At 40.9% G+C, this 20,801-nt stretch overlaps 1 protein-coding gene and 1 pseudogene across 1 annotated transcript in view; both read left to right on the top strand.

The window, feature by feature from the left end:
• The window catches only part of ARHGAP31 (Rho GTPase activating protein 31), a 143,639-nt gene that overhangs the window by 28,206 nt on the left and 94,632 nt on the right, over positions 1-20,801 (top strand). The window lies entirely within an intron of this gene.
• On the top strand, positions 18,393-18,547 carry LOC132540521 (U1 spliceosomal RNA; annotated as a pseudogene).

Below are 20,801 nucleotides of genomic sequence, written 5' to 3'. Positions count from 1 at the left end.
GGACTTGAGGGAGCCTCAGGCATGAAAGTCTGTTAGCATAACCATTATGCTATCTACCCCTGCCCAACATCTAAGTATTCTTTTCTAACTAAAGCGCTGCCTAGTTCTACTTACTGGTGGTAGCAGGGATCAAACTTGGGAACTCTTGCATGCAAGTCCTATATGCTACTGTGTATCTCCCTCCCCTGAACATCTGCCTTTTGGCAGAAACTATAGGCAGATTTTGACTTAAAGTAGATCAGAAATCAGTCTTACATTTTTTATAATAAGCGAAAGGAGACTATTTTGAAAAGAGCTTGTCACTAACTAATGTGACCCAACAAACCCTTTAATGCATCCTCAGTGCCCTCCAGACCAGCATCAGCTCCATAAATACCAATAAGGCTTACTAGCCCATCACAGTCAGCCATCTGTCCTTTCTGCAGCACCACCAGATATAACTTCCTCATGTGGTATGTTTCCTGCCATACTGCACTTTCCTTAGTTCTTCTTGCCCCCAAGTGTTTGTACATCTGCCTAGTATAGAGCATTTCCCTATCTCTCCTTTTTTATGGGGGTGGTGGGTAGGAATTAATGGTTTACAGTATATACAGTTGTTGGTGCATGTATAAAATTTCTCACTTTTCTGTAACACTTTCACCCCAGCCTAGGTCTTTCTCCATCATCACGCACCAGGACCCAAAACCCTCCACCCACCCCCAAACACACACACACACGCACACACACACACACACACACACACGCATACACACACCTTAAGAGTCCTTTACTTTGGTGCAATACACCAAATCCAGTCCAAGTTCTACTTTCTGTTTCCAACCTTCTATTCTTTTTTTTGGCCTGCAGGGTTATTGCTAGTGCTTGGTACCTGCACTACAAATCCACTGCTCCTGGAGGCTTTTTTTTTCTTTTGTTGCCCTTGTTGTTTATCATTGTTGTTGTTATTACTGTTGTTGGATAGGACAGAGAGAAATCGAGAAAAGAGGGGAAGACAGAGAAGGGGAGAAAAATATAGACACCTGAAGACCTGCTTTCTCGCTTGTAAAGCGACCCCCCTGCGGTTGGGGAGCCGGGGGCTCGAACCGGGATCCTTAAGCCAGTCCTTGTGTTTCATGCCATGTGCGCCTAACCCACTGCACTACCGCCTGGCCCCCTTTCAACCTTCTATTCTTATTTCTCATTCTCTCTCTCTCTCTCTTTGGTCTATGAGTGAGGTTATCCCATATTCATCCTCTTTCTGGCTTATCTCACTTAATATGACTTATTTAAGCTCCATTCAAGATGGGATGAAAACTGTGAAATCACTATTTTTAATAGCTGAGTAGTACTCCATTGTGTACATACACCACAACTTGCTCAACCACTCATCTGTTGTTGGACACCTGGGTTGCTTCCAGGTTTTGGCCATTACAAATTGTGCTACTCTGAACATAGATATACACAAATATTTTTGGATGGGTGTATTTGGGGTTCCTTAGGATTTATCCCTAGGAAACAAATTGCTGAGCCATAGTATATATCCACTCTAACCTTCTGAGCAGTACAGGAGGGTTCCTTTGCCCCCACAACCTCTCCAGCATTTGTTGTTGCTACCTTTTCTGATGTATGAGATTCTCACAGGAGTGAAGTGGTATCTCATTGTTGTCTTTATTTGCATTTCTCTGACAATCAATGACTTGGAGCCTTTTTTCATGTGTTTGTCAACCTTTTGGACATCTTCTGTGGCTTGTGTCCTTGTGCACAATAATGTGTGCGCTCTACTGGATGTGTCACTGCTGGGCTCCATTTGACATCATAATAGACATCACCTGCTGCCATTTCAGTAGGAAATCAGGAGGGCCTATTTCCTAACTCAGCCTTACCCCCCCCCACACACACACCCCTGTGCCTCCCCTTATGTTGCCAGCTGCAGTTATCAGCTACCAGCAGAGTTTCTGTGGGACCTATAGCTGGGACTACCCTGAGCACCCAGCAGCCCTGTCCACTCAGTGGCAGGATCATACAGTGCCAAGACAAATACAGATACATTACTAGAAGCTGATAGGCCATTTCAGAACTTTGAACACTGCAATTCAAGTTTCTCATTTAGTACACAGAGAACTTGGGGCTCTAGAGAGTAGTAGTTTGCCCGAGATGATGCAGCTGAGTTGATGGTATTTCCGGGTTGCCAGTTGGTGTTGGCCAGAAAGAACAGGCCAGAGTTTTTCTTAGAAACCAGCAGCGTCAGGACTCTCTGACAGGGGAGAAGAGACTCAGATGATGGTCTCTTTAGGAGAGCAGGATTCACATGACTACAGAGCTTGGGGAAATGTCCTCTATTATAGAGCTGCCTTAAAAGATGACATGTATTTACTCTCCAACAATACTTAAGTTTAAAAACAGTTTACAAAATAGCATGCACAGCATAATTCTCTCTTGGCAACTGTATATGTAAGAAAAAAAAATCTGATGGAATAGACTCAAAACATTATGGCTTTCTCTGTATGGATGTTTTTCTGTTTTTACTGCATACTCTGCTGTGTTGTGTGAATTTTTTAAGATAATGAGCATGTATAATGTTTATCCTTTGAAAAGACAAGATATTTTCATTGTGTAAGTGCTTATGTGTTCCCAAAATTATTCCAACTTTTGTCATCTGCAATTTGCTCTCCCAAATAAGGTCCCTATGGAGAAAGCCCAGGCCCACTTTTGAAGTGCTGTAATATACTACTGTATACCAGTTGGCTTTATAAAGCTTTCCCCTCAAATTTAGCAAAGAGTAGATTGCTCTCAGATGAACATGAAAATTTACAATCTGAGCCTGTCAAAGAAGACAAGACCCTATAATGATTTCAAAGAGATCCAACTCTCTCTATGCATACCTCCTTCCCCAAGCCCATCCTTACACACCAGCTGGACCCACAGTCCCTATAGCCAGTGCTTGCAGCTTATAACAAAGTCATCTCTGGCCATTCATCTTAAAATCTCCATCATGGGGCAGGGGCAGGGTTATGGGGAGAGCTTCAGTTTGAGATTGTGTAAAAGCATGACTGACAGACTGCTCTAGCCATTGGCTGACATTTGTAAAAGACTTGCATAATACCAATAGAGAATGTGAAACAAGCAATATTTTGTTTGTAAGAGTGAAGTCTATGTTAAGAGAAGCACAAGAAACCTGATAGAGGTGTGTGTGTGTGTGTGTGTGTGTGTGTGTGTGTGTGTGTGTGTTTTCAGGTGGCATCTTAGAAAATGCTTTCTCCTAATCATTTCATTTTTTGAAATGATTAGGAGAATGATTCTCCTAATCAACTCATCCTTTGGGTTAGATGAAGCAGGCTATTGTTACACTTGCTCTATAGTGAGGACATGGACGTTTTTCCAAGGACACAGAACTGGTAGCACCACATCCGTAGTGTTTACTGAGTACATTTTTGCAAGAATATGTAAGAATTATTTGTCATGTGACCTTGTGAAGTTCCCTTCATCTTTCTGAGTCTTGGCTTCTTCGTCTGTAAAATGGAATAATAATATCTGTCCAGCTGACCTCCTGTGGTGGAACTCTAACAAGAAAGTGGACACAAAAGAATGAGTTTGGGAAAAGTGAATTGTTAAAGAGTATAAAATCTGATCAGTTTCCTAGTCTCATACTGAGAGATATGTGTTTGAAAATAACTTTCTCTAACAGAACTGTTATTTTAGGCCTGAACAAACTGAATGCAGCCCACAACAATCTAGCAACCTTCCAACCAGTTCCCTGGGAAGCCAAATCTTCTATTTTCACACCCCCATTCTCAGATTTGAAGATAAGCAATCAGGTTTCCAGGAAAGAGAAGCACTCCTGACCACAGCCTCTTCTCTCAGAAACACTGAGTTGGAGTGAGCTTGATTAGGACTTTTGGCTAAATGTATTGCTTGGGGACTCATGCTTTAATCTTAAAAAATTGTTCTTGCCTTCTTATTTTGAGAAATATCTCAATACAAATAACCTTATTCCCACAGCAGGAACCATTAGAAACTTACAAATAGTGCTTGGGGGAAGAAGGGCTCCCCTGCTCAATTAAACCAGGGTACTCTGCTTTTTGCCATGTCATTTTTTTTTAACCCTTCAGATGAAATATATAAAACAACACATCGATTAAAAGATATTTTAGCTACTGCTACTTAAATATAAAAATCAGTAAATCTTTTTTTGTTTGAGGAACACCTCCTCAGCCAACTATTTCTCTTCAGTGCTCCTCCCCATAACCTCACTAGTACATGGGCAATAAATAGCCCATAGGCTTGTTCTAGAACCTGTCTTCTGGGCAGTCCAGGTGTGTGTGTGTGTGTGTGTGTGTGTGTGTGTGTGTGTGTGTGTGTGTGTGTATGTGTGTGTTGTTTTGGGATAAGACATTTCACACATGCAGAAAGCTGGTTCTTTGGCAAAAAAAAAAAAAAGGAAGAAGGAAGAAAGAGAATTAGCACTGATGTAACTGATATATAATGTGCTGAGTTGGTGTTTTTAATAAGCTTCCATTTTCAGTCTAAGTATTAGAGAAAGAAGGCAAAGTAGGATTGGCATTGATGCCACTCTGTAGTTCTATGAATAGTTCTTAGCTTTTTGCTCATGTAGGTATGCTACTCATGTAAATACTTGCAAAATTACTTTCTGGCACTACAGATAATCTCAGCTTTTGAGAGGAAAGGGAAGAAAGAAAAAAAGAGGATAAAAAACAAAAAATAATAGAACTGGAAGCAGTCACAAAAATAAGTGGAATTTTAAATCCTGTCTTTGCTATTCATATTTTGCATGCCATGGAGTAAGAAGCCTCTCTTTCCTTATCTGCAACATGAGGATAAAAGTGTTTGTTTCATATACCTCTATAGGGATGTTGTTGAACTAATGAGTAAGAAAAGGACTTACAGATTTTGTTGTTCTCCCAACAGAAGACTGTCATCTTTTTCACTGTTTTTTGAACAGATGGTGTAAGGAATTAGGGTCTTTCTCTCTTTTAATTTAATTTTGGAGCTTTGAAACTAAACCCAGCTGTTTGTCCTACAAAGTTTTCAGATGCCAAGTCTGCAATAGTTTTTCACTGAGTAAAATTCAGAACCTGTATAAATTATCTCTGTTAGGACTCTTAAACAACTTTTCTTGTTATAGTATAAAAATAATTTAAGGATAGCACTAATGACAGACAGGACATACTCATTTTAAAAATCATTTAACAAATATAATCTAGTAGTTGGATTTATATATTAAATATAATTGTACCACAGTGTGAATGTAGGTCAGTTTGATTTTCCTTTGACATTCCATTACTTAATAAAATGATGGAGTAATTTAAACCAGTTTCATCTACTCTAAAGATAGTTCTGCTTCTTTGATTAAGATAGCAAATTTCCAAATGACGAAGATCTTACTTAGACTTCCCAAGAAAAGTGCTACTTTTTTTTTATTCTTGAAAACTATAGAATCAATAGAAATTACCTGTGATTATTTCTACTAGACATTCAAATCTGTCTAAAAATTAAAAAAACTAAACTTGGCAATTATGGAATGTAATAATCCTTCAATGAGCAAATGTTGCGTGGAGAAAAAAAATTAAGAAATGATGAAAATAAGCTGAACTACATTCCAGTATTGAATGGACATCTATTTCTTGTTCCTGCTTCTTTTCTTTCTCCTTTTTTTTTTTTTCCTCTAACATACAGGTCAGTTTGTTTCCCCTAAAATGCCATTTCAAAATAAACTATGCTATAGATCTAGTCTATCTTGAGTCTCATTGTTAAAAATTCTTCCCTTCTGCTGCCTTCTTTTGAGCATTACCAAACAAACATTAACAACTGTGGAACAGATGTTCTAACTGGAGGAGATTCCAAAGCTGGGCTCAAACATATCCCCAGTCAGAACAAGACACCAAACGCATATATTAGTCGTTTGGTATGGAAGTTATGAGATAAAAGTACCTCTGGGTTTCATCACATGTTTCTATAAAATGGTCTCTAAAGAGATTTTGTTGTTGCTGTTGTTTTTTAAGGGTACGGTTAGAAAGTTCTTCCATTTTGTGAACTCAAGTATCATACAAATGCTTATGTTTCGTTTTGGGGTTTTAGGCATAGTAAGCAAGAATGCTTTCTATTTTGCTACTATAATTTTTAGTGATTCCCTGCCACTTCCTTTGATTTTCATAGAAGGCATTAAGAAATCACAATAAAGCAGAGCATAAGATTCATGAGCAGTGAAGCAGGTCTTTCTCTCTGACCTATCTAATAAAAATTAGGGAAAAAAAGAAGAAGAAGAAGAATGTTTCTTTGCTATGTCTTGTAAATTGCAGCATACCAAGCAATATAGTTTCCATCTGCCATGTAGGTAGCAATACAAAACCATATGTAACCCCAATGACACACTTTTTTTCCCCCCATTTAACCAGCAAATATCTGTGGAAATCCTAACATTGACCTAATTATTCAATCTCCTATCAATCTCCTAGCTCTAGTTAACCTTAGATAGTAAAGGTCTGAAAGGAACCATAGGTGGTTCTCATTCAGATGATTGGAAAACAGTGAGATGAGGATGGAGAAACTGAAAAGGTGATAGATTTGGGGGACTACAGTGCCGTGGGAGGAAATAATGGATTCAAGAAGACCAAGGGTGTGACATTCAAACTAATGGTCTCTCTCACTTGGTTCCCAGTGAACAAGTGTACAGTTTTCAATACATAAGGAAAAGAAAATGTGAAAAACTTCATACATTGTGAGATCAGCTAGAGAGGTGAGGTCAGCTAGGGATCTCCCTTAAAAGAGGATGATGCATCAAGAGAGGGGAACTGAATGACTTACGCCAGACAGAGTGCTTTCTATGTAGTAGTTTGGCAAACTCCACATCCACCATCCAGAAAAATCCTACATTTCAACACCATAAAAGTTTTACTTTCTACCATTATACAGCTTCTGACATAGTTTATATTCCACCAACTATTTTCCTGCTGTATCTAGTGTTAGGTTATTTGAAAAGAAACTATGTATTCATTTTTTTCCAGGTCTTCACACAAGACTGGGACAGTTTCAATCCAATGGAAGCTGGTTTTTGTTAAATTACTATAAATTTTCTATAATTACATAAATTATCTCCACGAGTACACATGACGTAGTCTATCTTTAACTTTCCCTCTCTATAGAACAGAAATGGATCACAAATTAAGAATCACTGTTCGGCATTTTTTCAAACCAAAATGAAAATAATCAGGGCTGGTTATGCCAAAAGACTTCCAAGCCATGCCAGAGACACCAAAGTCCCAGGCACCACCATAAATGAGAGCTGAGCAGTACTTCAGTAAAAAAGAAAAAAAGGAGGAGAGAAGGAAGAATATAATAACTATCTTCTTTGTTGAAAATTGCTATCAAGAAACTAAAACCAAATACAAAGATATTAAGTTTACTTTGTGCTCACATTCATGATTAAAATTTTCCTCCTGATAAATATAATTATTTATTTTTAAAGAAATTTTTATGATGGCGTTCTCTTATCCACTACACCCTCAACTCCTTTCCTAAGGAATTATGTTTAGATTAGAAATGTATTTTTTGCTTTGCCATTCAAAGTTCCATTTAGTCTTCTTCCTTTCTGCTCATGATTCAGCATGTCCTTGCCAATGAGCAGGCAGACAATCTCATCATTTCCTTCTTGTGAATTCTAAAGCTCACACATAGTTCCCCCTTTACTGACCCACAGTGGCAAACCCTTCCCCTCTTTCATTAATGTCTTAAACATATAAAATTGTCCCACACTCTTTAGCTTCCATATACCTTTTCAAATTATGGAAAAACATTCAAGTACAGGAAAAATTGCTCAAATACACCTTATCTTTTTTACCCAGGCCTATTGAATTTCTTTTCAGCAATGATTATGTATGTATGCTTGTAAACTTTTAGATCTATTTGATTTATTTACATATGTATAGGTGAAGCTTTGAAATAAATGTTTTCATTAGTAATGTAAATGTATCCCTGTTGTAGAGAAATCTGAAAATATGCACATGTGTTGGAGGAAGAATATATGGAGCCAGGAAGATAGCTCATACCTTCTTTGCCATGTGCCAGGAAACTCAGGTTTAATAAGCCCAGCCTCCACTGTACTGGGAAAAACTTCCAATCCTGTGGTATCTTTTCCTCTCTTTCTCTCTCTCTCTCTATTAAAAAAGAAGAAGAGGAGGAGGAAAAAAAGAAGAGGAAGAGAGGGAGGGAGGAAAGAAGGAAATACATTTAAGTTAGTTCTACCACCCAAAGATTGCATATATATGCAATATATATTTCCACGTAATTGTGACTGAATTGTATAAATCACTGTTTTGCCTTTTCTGTTAATGTTATGACCTAAGTCTTTGATCATCAAACCCCTCACATAATATCATTTTAAAGCTGTAATATTAAATAACATGAATGTCCCCGTTTATGTACATCTCATTGAACATTTAGATTGTTTATTTTTTTTCTTATAAGTAAGGCCACGTAAACTCTGAAGTATATGTTCCTTTATTAAGTTACAATATTTCTTTAGAATACATTCCCAGAAGTAAAACAGCTGGGTGGATTAAAAGGTGCATTTTTAGTAGGACTTCTTTTTGTAGGAAGTGAAAGAATGCTTAAGAACAAAGAAGGGGGAGGGGTTGCGGCGATAGCTTCCCAGGATTAAACTCCTTGGAAGTAAGGGGTCAGTGCTGAATCTGAATTTTAACTTTCTGGTTTGTCCAGATCTCTAGAAGGGCTCTTAGCATTTGTCTACAAGAGACACATGAAAGCAAAATGCAAACAAAACACCTAACCCATAGTTACAACACCGTATAATCTTCCATCTTAAATTAGAGCCAAAATTTTGCGTATGAATTTGCCTTCCCAGCACTTGAGCTTTTCAACCCCGGACTCCTAGCCCATGGCACCTTCTTTCATTTAGTCATCCCCTGCACCTCGCACCTTTTTGTCCACCACCTCCCAGCGCAGCCTCCCGACACAGTGCCAACTGTCCAAGGTGGGGATTTAGGATAAAGCAGTGGCCAGAGAGAGAAGGGAAGTGGGTAGGAACTGTGCTTGGGGAAAATTCTCTTTTTGCTTCATTTCCTACAAAGCCTGAAGCACCCTCTGGCGCTCTCAGCCCCTATCGCTAGCTGGCCTGGTTGCGGATAAGATCAGGCTTGGGGCTTGGGGTGGAGAAAGGAGTCTGGCTCAGATGGGGGCTGGGGGACACGCCCTCCTTCACCCTGCCCATTCCCTTTCTCCTCCTCCTAAAGCTCCCACTCCAGCCCTGCTCCTCCACTTCCAGAGACCGTACCCATCCCACTACAGTGGCTCTGGGAACCCTGGCCTACTCGGCCCGTCTCTATCCAGAGATCAACAGCGTCTCAGCTTTCTACCGTCAAGGCTAGGTTCCTTCTGATCGCTCTCAAAAGAAAAGACTTAAATTTCAGCTTCCTCTCCTGTCGCTCCGCCCCCTCCCCCCATATCGTAATTGGGAACCGAACCCCGCTCACACGGTGATTGCTGAGGGGAATACCCTGCCCCCCCTGCCACCCCCCCCCCCCCCCCCCCCCCCCGCCACCACCCACCCCCCCCCCCTGCGCGCTTCCCACCACTTCCCAGAACAACTCAGGCAGGTCTGAGTCATCCCAAACCGGGACAGACCAACCACCTCTGGGCAGAACCCCCATCCCCAGGACCGCAGCACCTCTGGCTCTAGAAGCTTTGGGGTTTGGGGACGGGGGGGGGGGGGGGGGGGGGGGGGGGGGGGGGAGCAACCGAGAGGGAGGGGGGATTAGAGGGCAGTCAGAGATCCTGACTCTTGGCTACAACCAGCAACTGGGATAAAAAGGGGGGTCCTAGTATAAACCTATGGGACTACATCAAATTAAAAATCTTCTTCACAGCAAAAGAAACCACTACCCAACCCACGAGACCCCTCACAGAATGGGAGAAGATCTTTACATGCCATAACATCAGACAATAGTTTAATAACCAACATATATAAAGAGCTTGTCAAACTCAACAAGGCAACAAATAACCCCATCCAAAAATGGGGGGAGGACATGGACAGAATATTCACTACAGAAGAGATCCAAAAGGCCGAGAAACACATGAAAAAAATGCTCCAAGTCTCTGATTGTCAGAGAAATGCAAATAAAGACAACAACGAGATACCACTTCACTCCTGTGAGAATGTCATACACCAGAAAAGGTAACAGCAGCAAATGCTGGAGAGGGTGTGGGGTCAAAGGAACCCTCCTACACTGCTGGTGGGAATGTAAATTGATCCAACCTCTGTGGAGAACAGTCTGGAGAACTCTCAGAAGGCTAGAAATGGACCTACCCTATGACCCTGCAGTTCCTCTCCTGGGGATATATCCTAAGGAACCCAACACATCCATCCAAAAAGATCTGTGTACACATATGTTCTTAGCAGCATAATTTGTAATAGCCAAAACCTGGAAGCAACCCAGATGTCCAACAAAAGATGAGTGGCTGAGCAAGTTGTTATATACACAATGGAATACTACTCAGCTGTGAAAAATGGTGACTTCACTGTTTTCAGCCAATCTTGGATGGACCTTGAAAAATTCATGTTAAGTGAAATAAGTCAGAAACAGAAGGATGAATATGGGATGATCTCACTCTCAGGCAGAAGTTGAAAAATAAGATCAGGAAAAAAAAAAAAAAAACAAGTAGAACCTGAAATGGAATTGGCGTATCGCACCAAAGTAAAAGACTGGGGTGGGGGTGCGTGGGTGGGGAGAATACAGGTCCAAGAAGGATGACAGAGGACCTAGTGGGGGTTGTATTATATGGGAAACTGGGGAATTTTATGCATGTACAAACTATTGTATTTACTGTTGAATATAAAACATTAATTCCCCAATAAAGAAATAAAAATAAGGGAGTCCTCACACCCCAGGGCAGGAGTGTGGATCTCACTGAGCGAGAACCGAGAAAAGAGTTTTCCCCACCCCTAGTATCAAACAGTGAGGTTGTGTGTTTTTGTTTTTGTTTTTTTTTAGTTTTTAAATTTATTTATTGGATAGGGACAGATAAATTGGGAGAGGGAGGGGAGATAGTGAGGGAGAGAGACAGAGAGACACCTTCAGCCCTGTTTCACCACCTGTGAAGCTTTCCCCCTGCAAGTGGGGACTAAGGGGCTTGAACCTGCGTCCTTGTGCACTATCAGGTGTGCGCTTAACCAGGTGCACTACTGCCTGGGCCCCAATGAGGCTGTTTTTAACCAAACTCAGGATGAATGAAAACCTGTCTGATAACAGAAATGGAAGAAAGAGGACAGATCAGAAAGTTAGAAAATTGTTTGAGTTGTCTCATGTGACTTACTATCAATTGAGAGAGGAAACTGGGCTGAAACACCAGTGGGGCCAGGCTTTAACATGAGAGTGGGTGGCCGGCCTCCCCACTTCAGGTTCTCAGGTAAAATGGAACTGACCTATGTCAGAAAGTGTTTGGGACACTTTCGCTGCTCATGGTCTTCAAAGGGAGGGGTTTGTTTCATTATGAAAGTTTTCAGCTACAGAAAGATTTAAAATTTTTGTTAGAGCCTTCTTCCATCTTAGTCACATTCTTTTTTTAAAATATTTATTTATTTCCTTTTGTTGCTCTTGTTGTTTTATTGCTGTAGTTATTGTTGTTATTATTGATGTCATCGTTGTTGGATAGGACAGAGAGAAATGGAGAGAGGAGGGGAAGACAGGGAGAGAGAAAGACACCTGCAAACCTGCTTCACCACCTATGAAGTGACTCCCCTGCAGGTGGGGAGCCGGGGGCTCAAACCCCGCGGGGTCCTTATACTGGTCCTTGTGCTTTGCGTCATCTGTGCTTAACCCGCTGAGCTACCGCCCGACTCTCTTTAGTCACATTCTTGTTTGTGTTGTGTTGTGTTGCTTTGTTTTATTTTGCTTTGCTTTTTTAAAACTGTCTATCCTTGTCTGTCTCCTTAGAGAACCAACTTGCCATTCCCAGGACACACAGGAATGAAAAGGAAATGTTAGCACCAGGGCCAGGGACCCTTTGCCCCTGTAAGCTTTCTTCCTTCAAGTGTAATATCTGTGACTCCTGACATCCCTGGCTTACAACCAAGAGGTGAAATTCCTTGCAGGTCCAATGTGATAGGGCTCTACTATCTCCAGCTACCTTGGCTTAAACACAACTATGTCTATTCTTAACTTTCCATATTTAGCATTTAAAGGACTCCTCCTTTTAGTAAAACAGGAAACCTATTTTGAATGAACCAGGTGTCTTGGTCTTTCAGATTGCAGAATGGTTAACCAAATCTGCTTTTATATAAGGTGGAAAGTAGGACATATGGGTAAGTGATATGGGTCAATACCATCCTAGAGTACTTTTTTCTACCCCCCCCCCATCCCCTTTCCCCTCTTTTTGGACATACCATCTTCTTTACCTCATCTCTAATTATTTTCAAGCCCTCCTAGCTCTCTAATGCAGTGGCTCACAGTTGCTACTGTGAAGTAGAAATAGGGGATATAAGATATACTTATCCATCTATGGCATCACATTTTAAAGGTAGCAGTGATCTGTTCTTGAACATTCCTTTATTCTGCTATTATGTGCTTTATGGCTTAATTTGAACTTTTCGTTCTATTATGAAACATTGTTGGTTGATGTTCCCCTCATAAAAATTAATAGTAATCCCGGAGATTGCCAAATCTTTTTAAATTGATGAAATTTATGAACTTGTAATTTTAAATTTATGAAATCCAAAATCCTGAGTACTGCTGCTCTATTCAGCAACTGATTCACTCCAGACTAGGTGCTGAAAACTTCCTATTGCCTCTCTAAAGGGCATTTTGTTTTAAAAACAAACAAAGAAAACTACCAGAATAGGAACCTCAAATAGTTTTTTTTAATTGGGGGATTAATGGTTTATAGTCAATAGTAAAGTACAGTAGCTTGTACATGTGTAACATTTCTCAGTTTTCCACATAACAATTCAACCCCCTCTAGGTCCTCCTCTGCCATCATGTTCCAGGACCTGAACCCTCCCCTCCACCCCAGAGTCTTTTACTTTGGTGCAATACACCAAACGCAGTTCAAGTTCTGCTTCTCAAATAGTCTGTAAGGAGAAATGCGGAGGAAATATGTGCAGATGAGCAGTAGCCTCATATTATTTCAGTATCTAGTGCTTGTTCTAGATAAAGGCAACATAGTTACTTCTATTCTTAACTTTCCATATTTAGCATTTAGAGTGACTTTTAATGAATTTCTCCTTTTAGTAAAATAGAAAATCTATTTTCAAGGAACCAGAACTCTTAGTCTTTCAGATTACAGAATGGTTAACCAAAGATACTTTTAAACTAAGGTTACTTAGTATGTAGTCATATGGGTATCTGATAAGTAGTCTCATCACTTTAGTTATGGCATAATATGGCCTTGCATGGTACCATCTGAAATTAGGCCTCATTGATTAATATTGATTGAACACTCTCAATGTAGCTGGTCTTAATCAAAATACCCTCACACTACACTACCACTGCTTTCTGGAGACTGATAGTACAGAGAGATGTAACTTAATTTATAACAGTCCATGTCAATACAGACAGTACTACATACAGGCTTATTCATTCATTTGGATGTTAAGGCAAAACTTTGTTTAAAATCCTTGCTTAGACTTGGGAAGTAGAGGAAAAGCAGATGTTTGAGTTTAAAATACGCATGCTGTTCAGGAAGCCATGCCAGCTTTCATATACATTAAGCCTACTATTTTAAAAGACACTTTTCACACATGACTTCTGTTGGTTTTCCTCTAGATCCTGTGACTCCATGAGGCAGGCAGGAAAGAGATTGTTGTCCTCCTTTTACAGAGAAGGAACTTAAGTTACTTGCCCAAGGCTGCTTCCCATAAGGCCATACTGCTGGGTGGGGGAGTCTGTTCCCAGCTTGCCTTTTCCTACTCCCTCTGCCTCTTCTCTGTTGTCTTTATTCTGTGAAGGCTTTCCTGAAGCTAAGGGCATGAACCTCCAGCCAAGGGAAGAAAAATGAAGGGGATGCCTCTTGTCCTGGTGCTGCATACTTAAGAATCCGCCTCAGAGAAAAAATAACTAGGCCTGAGGGCAGGCTGCTTGGCTGCTAGGGCAAAACAGTTGGGAGAGGAATATAAGGAAATGAGTGAGACCTATCAGTAATTCTCTTGCATCTTAGAATCACCTGGGACCCTTCCCCAGAGCCCTTCCCTACTAGGGAAAGAGAAAGACAGGCTGGGAGTATGGATCAACCTGTCAGTGCCCATGTTTAGCAGGGAAGCAATTAACAGAATCCAGACCATCCACCTTCTGCATCCTACAATGACCTTGGGTCCATACTCCCAGAGGGTTAAAGAATAGGAAAGCTATCAGGGGAGGGGATAGAATACAGAGTTCTGGTGGTGGGAATTGTGTGGAGTTGTACCCCTCTTATCCTGTGGTTTACTCAATGTTTCCTTTTTATAAATAAAAAAATTTAAAAAAAGAATCACCTGGGAAGTTTTTGCTTTTCTTTTTAAAGGGGGGAAAAAAAACACCTCAACGCACAACTTTCACCCTCTACTGATTATATCAGAATCTCTAAAGATGGAAGTAGGCCTTGGTATTTGTAAACGCCCTACAGAGTTTACAGAGTGTAACAACATTAGAAGATGAGTATTTGGGGCCAGGTGGTAGTGCACCTGGTTAAACACACATATTACCAAGTGCAAGGACCCAGGTTCAAGCTACCCTGCAGACCCATTTGCAGGGAGAATGTTTCAGGAGCAGTGAAGTAGGTATGCAGGCATCTATCTTTCTCTGCCCTTGTATTTCTTTCTTTTATAAAATATTTATTTATTTATTTTCCCTTTTGTTGCCCTTGTTTTTTACTGTTGTTATAGTTATTATTATTGTCATTGATATCGTCATTGTTGGATAAGACAGAGAGAAATGGAGAGAGGAGGGGAAGACAGAGATGGGGAGAGAAAGAGAGACACTTGCAGACCTGCTTCACCACCTGTGAAGTGACTCTCCTGCAGGTGGGGAGCCGGGGTCTCGAACCCGGATCCTTACTTGGGTCCTTGCACTTCGTGCCACGTCTGCTTAACCCACTGCGCTACCACCCAACCTCCTCTCCCCTTTTCTATCTCCCCCTCTCAATTTCTCTCTGTTCTAATAAAGATTAGGAAAAAAAAAAAAAAGGAAATAATGGCCACCAGGAGCTGTGGATAGTGCTGGTGAAATAAAGTATTAAAAAAATAAAGAAGAGTAGTCTAGAGTTGCTTAAACTTCAAATGTGTGCAGTACTCCCATGCATCTTGTCAGGATGCAGGTTCTAAGTCAGTAGACTGAGGCAAAGAAGGCCTGTTGTCCTTTAGACTTAGAAAAATGGACCTCTAGGTGATTTAAAGACCTCCATGAGGGTCAGCAGATTTGGGCTGGACTTGGAAGACTGTGTCTAATCTAACGTAGGACATGTGGAAAGAGCTTTCTGGCTTGTTTGGTAGGTTGCCAGAGGCCTGGAGATAGCAACCTGCAAGGTGTATTTGGGAGACAATGGCTGGTCTAGTCTAACCAAAAAAGATTCATCATTCAGTGATCCGACTGATGTCATGTAGAAGTTGGCATTTGACAGTTTGTTACTTATTTTTAAAATGTATTTATGTGTTTATTTATTTTTACCAGAGCACTGCTCAGCTCTGGTTTATGGTGGTATGGGGTATTGTACATAAGACTTTGGAGCCTCAGGCTTAAGAGTCTCTTGCATAACCATTATACTATCTACCCCTACTGTTTATTATTTTGACAGAGTGGTATTCTTAGACTCTCAGTATCTAGCTCAGTATCTCCATTTCATCTTTTCTCTTCAAGATTCTGTGTGCAAAGGACCTGTGTTTTGTTTGTTTGTTTGTTTGTTTATTGCCTCCAGGTTTATTGCTGGGGCTTGGTGCCTGCACCACCAATCCACTGCTCCTGGAGGCTATTTTTTTCCCCTTTTGTTGCCCTTGTTATTTTAGCGTTGTAGTAGTTATTATTATTCTTGTCATTGATGTCATTGTTGTTGGATAGGACAGAGAGAAATGGAGAGAGGAGGGGAAGACAGAGGGGGAGAGAAAGATAAGACACCTACAGACCTGCTCCACTACCTGTAAAGTGACCCCCCCTTCAGGTGGGGGGCAGAGGGATCAAACTGGGATCCTTAAGCCGGTCCTTGTGCTCCACGCCGTGTGCGCTTAACCCACTGCGCACCCCCAGGACTTTTTTTAAAAAGTTGTTTTATATTTATTTTCCTTTTTGTTGCCCTTGTTTTTTTATTGTTGTAGTTATTACTGTTGTTGTTATTGATATCGTCGTTGTTAGATAGGACAGAGAAATGGAAAGAGGAAGGGAAGATAGAGAAGGGGAGAGACACCTACAGACCTGCTTCACCGCCTGTGAAGGGACTCTCCTGCAGGTGAGGAGCTGGGGGCTCAAACCCGGATGCTTACTCTGGTCCTTGCGCTTCACGCCACGTGAGCTTAACCAGCTGTGCTACCGCCCAACTTCTGGACCTGTGTTTTAATTCATCACACAATCAGCAGGTGTTCATAACATGATTACGTATTGCATTTATACTTTCTATTCCTTCTACCTGGGTGTTCTTTTGATAGACAATTACCCTGCACACTCATTTAATCCCTTGAAACTTTTAACTGAACGGTTACCTTCTTAAGGGTGCTCCCACTACTTAATGAAATGTAAAGTGACTTCAGTATTCAACCTAAATAAAAGATCCTTTTTATCTCCCCACCCCCTCTCATACATTTCTTCCTGTATTTTTTCTGTAGTACATGTCACCATCTTATATGTATTTTGTTTAGCATATATATATTTACTTTTTATCTTGCATACTGTCTGCCTCCTTCATTGAAAGGCAGCTCTGCAGAGCAGAAAATTTGGTTTGTGTTATTCACTGTTGTTTCCTCCGTTCCTGCAACATTATTTGACATGCTACAAATATTTATTGAATGAATGAAGGAACTGGATTGAATACATATATAGCATCATTATCAACACAAGTAAATTCTGCAGAGACCAGAGAAACCAGCAAAATCTGTCCTGTTGCTGTCCCACTTTAGAAGAGGAAATGATGACAGTATGTGGTCATTAGGAAGGAAAATTTAGAATAATACATTGATAAAAATAAACTTCCTTCATCCATGGGCAAGAGATTTCCTTTAAATGTATTACATTAGAAATACAATGTAAATATTGACTTATCAAAAAGATTAAGAACCAAGACACGGTTTTTGCTGTAGGGACAATGCACAAAAACATTAATGCTACAACAACGACAATAAACAACAAGGGCAACAAAAGGGGGGGGGGAATTACATAATAAATAAAAAATAAAAAGCCATTAATGATTATACTGAGTATTGAAATATTTTAAAATAGAATTAGTTTGAGTGAAAATAAAGAATACATAATAGATTAGGTGCAAATGATTGTAGGAGGGAGAAATATGGAATCTGAGGAGACATTTATGATGGAAAACATACAGGCAGATGTGGAATTTTGAGGTTGGAAGGGACTATAAAGGTTGTGGAGTCTTGATGTTTGAGACTATCACATCAACACCAAGTACTGGCTCAACTGGGAATCTCTCCGGTGATGAAAGACCTCACAAAGAAGACTACTTTTCACATATTGGAAAGTCAAGCAGCTAGTGACACCCTTATATTTGTTCTGTAAGTCTATAATATCGCATTGGAGAATTGCATTCTTCTGTAGAAAATTTCAAGCACACATGTTAGTTACCATGCACAAGAAGGACATGAGTTCAAGCCCTGTCCCCACCTACATGGAAGAAGCTTCACAAACCATGAGTCAGTGCTGCAGGTGTCTTTTTTCTGTCTCCTCTTTCCCTCTCAATATCTCTGTGTCTCTATCCAATAAATAATAAAATATATTCTTAAAAAAGAAAATTTCAAGCTTTGAATTTATCTGTTATCTTTCTTCTCTTCCCCATCCTTCCCAACTTCTACATGTCATCCCAAATTCCAACTCTTCTCCTAGCAACATAGCCTCAGTTCCTTAGTTTTCTGCATAAGGCATCACTCAAGATTCACTTGCCTTTTAGGTCAGACTCTTCTGAAAATTTTGCTCAGTTTTTCTGTGTCTTTCTTAAATTGTGCCCCAAGATTGGGACAAAGTGTTCCAAGTGTCAACTAAGGAGTACCAACAATGTTCTCTCTCTTTCTAGACACTGTACTTCTTTCTTGTAATAGTGTATCAACATCTTTGTCAGACACACCACATTTTGGACATAATGTGCTTTTTGTCTGACATAATCAAAAAGACAGTGAGTGAGTTGTACCCTTGGAGAGGAAAATGTGATACTCAAAAATCAGTGTCCCTTATGTGATAGTAAAATATTTTAAATTGACACTTACCTGGCAGGGGAATTACCATGGTTATGAAGATGATTTTCCCAGGGTCAGGCTTCTCTATTGCATTCAAGATGTGCTAGCCCCTGTAATTTCTTCAAATGTGGGACATTTGACTGTATAACCTACAGAAGAGGGGCATTTTCTCTCCACACCTCACCAGGAATATAAATATATATTTGCTTATATTTTTCTTATTTGTATTCATTACTATAAAAATACAAATTTTAGGGTCAGACAGGCCTAGATTTGAGAGCTGCCACTGAAAGTTCCCAGCCACATACCAATACAGCTTGTGTCCAGCAGCCTAACAGTGCTCAAATGTGCTGCTTCATGACCAGAACCTCCCCAGTGCATGAGGCTCCTGTCCTTCTTTGTAAAAGCCCTTGCAGCCTGTGTGAGTGGGCTCAGCTAAAAGGAAACAGTGGAGAGGTGTTGAGGGGGACTAGCACACAGAAATCTTGTTGCCATGTTCTAACCTGACTTGGGTTCTTCCTTTCTGAGCAGCTCAGTTCTCACTTGCCAGTTCTTTCCCTTCTTTCTTAGCCAGGCTCAGAACCTAGCCGTTCATTCCCTCCTTCTAGTGAGTCTGAAGTGACAAAAGCCCCTCACAGAGCTTTCCCACCCCCTTCCAGCCATCTCCATGGTTACTGGGGAACTTTGAAACAGGGCTTGGCCATCAGACAGAGGATGCCCTGCATGCCCGCTCACAGAGTCAGTGCTCATTCCACAGTGGTCAGTGAAAGAACTGACTGTTCTGTGACTGAACCATGAGAGTATTCAGGCTCTTGTCTGCTAGGTTAGCCAAGCCTCATGGTGTGGGTCCCACTGGTCCTGAGAAACCAGTAAATGAAGACCCTGTCTAGGTAAACAAACTAAGACACTGATAAAGCTTCAGTAGAGAAGAGAATGAGGCCATGTCCAAACAAAGTAGCTTTTCCACTACCACCAGTGACTCAATTAGCTAGTTGCTTCATAAAGCCAACTGGTGTGGTTGATATCTCAATTCAATTGACTGATTGTTTGAATGGATCTAATCAGTCCCAGTTAGTATTATGGTCAGAGTCTTCAGGAAACAGGGCTAACAAAGTTCATAGACAGTAGCTACTCTTTGGGGTAATGTAGGAGAAGGAGCTTCTATATTTTCTGGTTTGCCTCCCTTTATCCTAAGTGGATCAAAGCAGCAATTATAGACCCGGGGCTGCACAAGGGGGTGGAGCCTGGCAGGACCAGTTCTAGTCTTTGCAAAAAGTGTGATTTTAGCAGCTCAACTTGCTGGCTCCATTCCAGTGAGCAGGCGCCTTGCATTTTGTTCCAGTAGCATGACTGCTCTGAGACCCAGCCTGTGATGGAGGGGCCATAAATGGGCAGGGTGTGCCTTCCTATCCTGTGACACAGGCTTCCTGACCTCCCATGGTCTTGCCCCTTTTTAGAATTGTTTTGTGGTTTACAGTGTGGCTATTTTCTTTCCATGGGCATATAGTATAAACTCCCATCTTCAAAGCAAGAGAGCTGGGTTCTAGGTTCTAAAATACTGACAATCTTAAAAAACAAAAACAAAAACACTCACTTTTCCTGGTGGAACCCACTTAGAAGTTGTCACTAAGGGAGTCGGGTGGTAGCGCAGCGGGTTAAGTGCACGTGGTGCAAAGCGCAAGGACTGGTTAGGATCTTGGTTCAAGCCCACGTCTCCCCACCTGCATGGAAGTCGCTTCACAGGTGGTGAAGCAGGTCTGCAGGTGTCTCTCTGTCTCTCTTCCTCTCTATCTCCCCCTTCTCTCTCAATTTCTCTCTGTCTCTATGCAATAAAAAATAAAAAAATAAAAAATAATGGGGCTGCACCTCGTTGAGCGCACATGTTACAGTGTGCAAGGACCCGGGTTCAAGCCCCCGCCCCCACCTGCAGGGGGAAAGTGGTGAAGCAGGACTGCAGGTGTCTCTCTGTCTCTCTCCCTCTCTATCACCCCCTTCCTTCTTGATTTCTGGCTGTCTCTATCCAATAAATAAAGATAAAAAAGTTAAAAAAAATAAAAATAAAAAATAAAAAGAAGTTGTTAGTAAATGGGCTTTGGAACACTTAAATAGACAGCTGTCTATAGTTGTCATGCATGGAAACAGACCTGTGCTCTATAGGTGTGATATATTAGTAAAGTGTGTGCCTTTGAAAGCATCAAAAAATAATCTCCAGTGTTCAACTCTCTCCTCACCAGGCACTTTAAAGCTGTTCTGCCTATCAAAGCCTCCTTCAGATCCACCACACTGCACATTCCTCGGGAGGTGGCAGGGCTAGTGGTGGGAGTGAGGTTGTTTGTAATTTTTCAGATTAAAATGTCATTGGGTGTGCTTCTGAAACTGCTGACATGTTTCAAATGTCCACATCTGGTCGGCTGCACTTGATCAAATGAGT

Source organism: Erinaceus europaeus, chromosome 9 (genome assembly GCF_950295315.1).
Source record: "Erinaceus europaeus chromosome 9, mEriEur2.1, whole genome shotgun sequence".
Lineage (NCBI taxonomy): Eukaryota > Metazoa > Chordata > Mammalia > Eulipotyphla > Erinaceidae > Erinaceus > Erinaceus europaeus.
Note: the sequence above shows the minus strand (reverse complement) of the source record. Positions and strands in the feature narration are given on the sequence as shown.